Raw genomic sequence first — 6,000 nt, 5'->3', positions numbered from 1 at the left:
CTTTCATTCCATTTCTTTGTGAGATGAACATTGGGTTCAAAAACTGGGCTCTGCATCATTAGCTGTGGGATCTTGATTAAGTCATGTAACTATTTCCTTATCTATAAAACAGGATGAGGAGACTTATCTTTTAATAGGAATTAAAGTACAGATTATGGAGTAATCTGTTATGGAGTACAGATTTTCCTTCTGAGAGACAAAAGGGAGGAGTCAAATTACCACGTTGAAAGAGTAAATCCCAGTAGGACAAGGTTTTGCCATATATTATTGTTTGTGTTTTGAAAGCAGGAAATATATCTTCCTTTGCAAAGGGGAACCCCTGTTTTGCAGTTAGACAGAGAATCCTGACATTACATGTGACAATCTATTCTGTAGCCAAAAATAGTATTGGTTAATTTTTAATCACAATCCACAGATATGTAGACAAGTTGATAACAATTTCAATTACATTTCTGACAAAATATCAGTTGACCAATACCATAAACAGAGGCGTTTGTTATTGGTGTGTATTGTGAAAGGTGAGCAGAATAGTGTAGCTGATACATTCTCAAGCATTCTCAAGAATAAAGAACCTTAGTTCAACAAAGTATTCAATTGCTATATATATGAATATTGAAAATCTAGAATAAGAGTGATTAATAAAGGAACTCTGAAAAATTCTGGAAATATTTACAAGTTTAGCATACCCACAATTTTTCTCATTCCTTCTCTGTTTTATGAAATTGTAAGTAATAAATCATTGAAACAGGAAAGGGTGCTGTGTAATGAAACCAAGAAAGAAAAAAATTGGTTAGACAGCATACCCCTCCGTGGCTTACCTTGGATGGGAAAGACACAAGAAAAGAAGTAAGTAGTGTTATCCTTAGATGGGAAAGGTTATTGTCCCATTGTCTCCAACTTGTATAGGGTTACTAAGGGCTGAGAATGACCCTCTAGTCCAAGAATAGGCCCATGGGGTTACATCATGTGCCAAAAAAAGAAAAGAAATTAGAGAAGAAATCCTGCCAAGAAGAATTTAGAAAGACAGATGAAGAAAAAAAAAGAATAGTAGGAAGAAGATAAAGTGGAGCAGGAAGAGAAGGAAAAGACAAAAATGGAGGTATAAATGGTTCAGCTCAGTTTGTAATTCTCTTCATGGTTTTCTTCAGAGCAAGTTTGACATCCTTGTTCCTGAGGCTATAAATGAGAGGGTTCAACATGGGTACTACATTGGCGTAAAACACTGAGAAAAATTTCCCCTGACCCACAGACCCAGCAAATGATGGCTTGACATGAATGAGCAGCCCAAGTCTATAGAATAGACCAGCTGTTATTATGTGGAGCCATGGTGCTGAAGGCTTTGGACCAACCTTTATCTGATGGTATGTGAAGGATATTGAAAAGAATCAAGGTATAAGAAACAGAGATAATGAAGCTAGATACCATGACAACTGTACCCACAACAACAGAAACCACAAGTTCATTGGCATAGGTGCTGCTGCAGGAGAGCTGGAGGAGGTGGAAGATGTCACACAGGTAATGGTTGATGATGTTGGAATCACAGAAGATCAGCCTGATCATACACCCTGTGTGGACCACACCACCAGCAAACCCCATCACATATGAACCAGACATAAGCAGAGAACAGACCTGAGGGGACATGGTGACTGTGTACAGCAGTGGCTTACAGATGGACACATAGTGATCACAAGCCATGGCTGTCTACATATAGCACTCAGAGTTGACAAAAAATCAGAAAAATAATAGCTAAGACATGCATCCTGTGAAGGAGATGATGTTCTTCTCTGAAATAAATCTCTTTAGCATTTTGGGGTAAAGACACATGAGTAACAGAGATCAATAAAGGACAGATTAAAGCCGAAAAAATGGATTAAAGCCGAAAAAAAATGGATTAAAGACCTAAATGTAAGGCCAGAAACTATCAAACTCTTAGAGGAAAACATAGGCAGAACACTCTATGACATAAATCACAGCAAGGTCCTTTTTGACCCACCTCCTAGAGAAATGGAAATAAAAACAAGAGTAAACAAATGGGACCTAATGAAACTTAAAAGCTTTTGCGCAGCAAAGGAAACCATAAAGAAGACCAAAAGACAACCCTCAGAATGGGAGAAAATATTTGCAAATGAAGCAACTGACAAAGGATTGATCTCCAAAATTTATAAGCAGCTCATGCAGCTTAATAACAAAAAAACAAACAACCCAATCCAAAAATGGGCAGAAGACCTAAATAGACATTTCTCCAAAGAAGATATACAGAGTGCCAACAAACACATGAAAGAATGCTCAACATCACTAATCATGAGAGAAATGCAAATCAAAACTACAATGAGATATCATCTCACACCAGTCAGAATGGCCATCATCAAAAAATCTAGAAACAATAAATGCTGGAGAGGGTGTGGAGAAAAGGGAACCCTCTTACACTGTTGGTGGGAATGTAAATTGATACAGCCACTGTGGAGAACAGTATGGAGGTTCCTTAAAAAGCTACAAATAGAACTACCATATGACCCAGCAATCCCACTACTGGGCATATACCCTGAGAAAACCATAATTCAAAAAGAGTCATGTACCAAAATGTTCATTGCAGCTCTATTTACAATAGCCCAGAGATGGAAACAACCTAAGTGTCCATCATCGGATGAATGGATAAAGAAGATGTGGCACATATATACAATGGAATATTACTCAGCCATAAAAAGAGACGAAATTGAGCTATTTGTAATGAGGTGGATAGACCTAGAGTCTGTCATACAGAGTGAAGTAAGTCAGAAGGAGAGAGACAAATACCGTATGCTAACACATATATATGGAATTAAAAAAAAAAAAATGTCATGAAAAACCTAGGGGTGAAACAGGAATAAAGACACAGACTTACTAGAGAATGGACTTGAGGCTATGGGGAGGGGGAAGGGTAAACGGTGACAAAGCGATAAAGAGGCATGGACATATATACACTACCAAACGTAAGGTAGATAGCTAGTGGGAAGCAGCCGCATAGCACAGGGAGATCAGCTCGGTGCTTTGTGACCGCCTGGAGGGGTGGGATAGGGAGGGTGGGAGGGAGGGAGACGCAAGCGGGAAGAGATATGGGAATATATGTATATATATAACTGATTCATTTTGTTGTGAAGCTGAAACTAACATACCATTGTAAAGCAATTATACTCCAATAAAGATGTTAAAAAAAAAAAAAAAGACAGATTAAAGCCGAAAAAATACGTGGGGGTGAGAAGGTGCGAATTTAGACAAATTAGATTCATCAAGCACAAACTGCCTACCACAGTGACCATGTAGTTCACCAGAAACAGGAAAAACAAGAGTAGTTGGAGTTCAGGTTGGTCTGTGAATCCCATAAGGATAAACTCAGTCACAGAGTAGGCATTTTCCATAGCCATTAATTGCACAATTGTGATCTGCAGGAACAGGGGTAGAAACTGACATTAACAATGGACTTTTCCTCTTTGTTTTCCAAGGGAGAGCTGGATCTGCTTGTTTATAATCTCACTTATATAAAGACATACATTAAGACATCCAAAAAGCAATGATTGATGATTCCTCATTTTCTCCTTTCTACCCTTACTACCATTGTTTGTCTCTGTTCAGAAATCATGCTGGTAGACTCCCAGTGTCTCTGCATGTCATTTTCTCCCTTCTCCCCTGTGTCCGTTAAGGATCAGGGCTGAAAAGAGCAATTAAACAGGTAGTGTTCCCCACAACCATTGATTTATGTAGTTTGGGGTCTGAAAAGAAAAGGGGGGGTTGATTCAACCCTCACCTTTTTTCTGAATGCCTCACTGCCATTGAACCTTAAGGCCCCTTCTGCCTTACAGTCCTAGAGGGTCAAAGTTTCTGACAATGAAGGAGGCAGTATCCACCAGCACGGTCCTCAGTCTTTGACTTGCTAAAAGAGGTATGCTGGGGAACAAGCCATAATTTCTATTTGAGAATTTACCCAGAAGGTCCTCTTCACTTGCAAGGAGGAAAGCAACCTTATATGAGCTCCAAAACAATCAGTTGATTCAAATGAGATTCTTTTCCATGCCCTATAGTTCTGGGAAAATTGATTGGAAGCACAGAAAATTATTCTCTCCCTCGTGATTTCCTTTCAAGTTAAGTGAGCCCACTGAGGGTAGAAATTACTGAGTTTGTGTTTCCATCCTGTATCATAGATCCTTGGAGACACAATGTTCTACTCAGTTTATAATTTCACAATGAGAATTCTTAACCCCCAATGCAGAAAAATGGGTGCCCCTTTTGTACTTTCTTCATCATCTCCTGGTGTCTATGCACAGTTCTAAAAAAGGAACATATGGGGCATGATCACTTGCCTTTACTAGCACTTTCCTAGAGCCTCTGGGATTGCATTAGTGAAATAGTGTATCATAGCTTTAGCACTGTCCGTGCTTATGGATTTCACCTCTGTAAAGACATGTTGTAGCAAAATGGTTAAAAGAATGGGCCCCTTAAGTCAGACTTAGTTTAAATCTGGATGTTAAACTTCTTAATTGTAAGACCATAGACAATCATATAACCTCTCTGATCCTTGTATAGTTTTATATACTTATCCCTATGTATATAAAATGAGGCTAGCAAAAGAGCTGTATCATAGGGCTGTTTTGTGGATTAAATTAGTTAAATCACCCAAAGTTTATTAGGAACATGCCTGACATATAATAGGAGCCTGAGAAGTGTTCCCATTGCTATTAATCCATATTCATTATAGCAGGATTTCTCAAATTAGCACTAATGGTATTTTGAAGTGGATAATTCTTTGTTGTGTTCTGTGTATTATAGGATAGATCACATGGTAGGGCACAAAACAAGTCTCAACAAATTTTAAAGGACAGAACTTATATCAAGCATTTTTCCAACCACATGGTATAAAACTAAAAATCAATTACATAAAGAAAAATGGGAAAACCACAAACACATGAAGACTAAACAACGTGCTACTAAAAAAGCAATTGGTCAATGAAGAAATCAAAGAGTAAATCAGAAAATACTTTGAAACAAATGAAAATGGAAACAACACAATCCAAAATCTATGGGATGCAGCAAAAGCAGTTTTAAGAGGGAAGTTTATAGTGATACAAGTCTTCCTCAAGAAAGAAGAAAAATCTCAAGTAAACAACCTAATCTACCACCTAAAATAATTAGAATAAGAAGTAAGAAAGCCCAAAGTCCAGGAGAAGGAAGGAAATAATAAAGTTCAGAGAGGAAATAAATAAAATAGAAATAGAAAAAACAACAGAAAAGATCAAGGAAACAAAGAGCTATTTTTTTGAAAGATTTAAAAAAAAAAAAAAGATAAACCACCAGCCAAGCTCACCAGGAAGAAAATATAGAAAACCCAAATAAACAAAATAAGAAAGAAGAGAAAGAACAACTGATACGACAGAGATACAAAATATCATAAGAGAATGTTGCAGTTATATGCCAAGAAATTGGACAACCTAAAAGTAATGGACAAATTTCTAGAAACATACAACCTTCCAAGATAGAATCAAGAAGAAACAGGCAATTTGAACTGACCTAGTAGTGAAATTGAATTTGCAATTAAATGTCTCCCGGCGGGGGGAAAAAAAAAAGCCCAAGACTGAACAGCTTTACAGGGGAATTCTACCAAAAATATGAAGAAGAAATAATACCTATCTTTCTCAAACTGTTCCAAAAAATGAAGAGGACAGAATATTATCAAACTCATTCTACAGGGCCACCATTACCCTGATACCAAAATCAAGCAAAGACACTACAAAAAAGGGAAGGTAGAGGCCAATATCTCTGACAAATATAGATGCAAAAATCCTCAACAAAATATTAGCAAACCAAATCCAACAATATATAAAAAGGATCATACACCATGATCAAGTTGGATTTATTCTACAGTCACAAGGATGGTTCAGCATTCACAAATCAATGTGATAAACCACATTAAGAAAAGGAAGAATATGGGCTTCCCTGGTGGCGCAGTGGTTGGGGGTCTGCCTACCGATG

General features: G+C 37.5%; 1 pseudogene; it reads right to left on the bottom strand.

Moving 5' to 3' along the window:
- Positions 1-1,115: 1,115 nt before the first annotated feature.
- LOC113606950 (olfactory receptor 143-like) lies at positions 1,116-3,407 on the bottom strand (annotated as a pseudogene).
- Positions 3,408-6,000: the final 2,593 nt, after the last annotated feature.

This window comes from Aethalodelphis obliquidens, unplaced genomic scaffold, assembly GCF_003676395.1.
Source record: "Aethalodelphis obliquidens isolate GAN/ISIS:26980383/991018 unplaced genomic scaffold, ASM367639v1 scaffold46, whole genome shotgun sequence".
NCBI classification, from domain to species: Eukaryota; Metazoa; Chordata; class Mammalia; order Artiodactyla; family Delphinidae; genus Aethalodelphis; species Aethalodelphis obliquidens.
The sequence above is the reverse complement of the archived record's forward strand: the minus strand, read 5'-3'. Positions and strand labels throughout refer to the sequence as shown.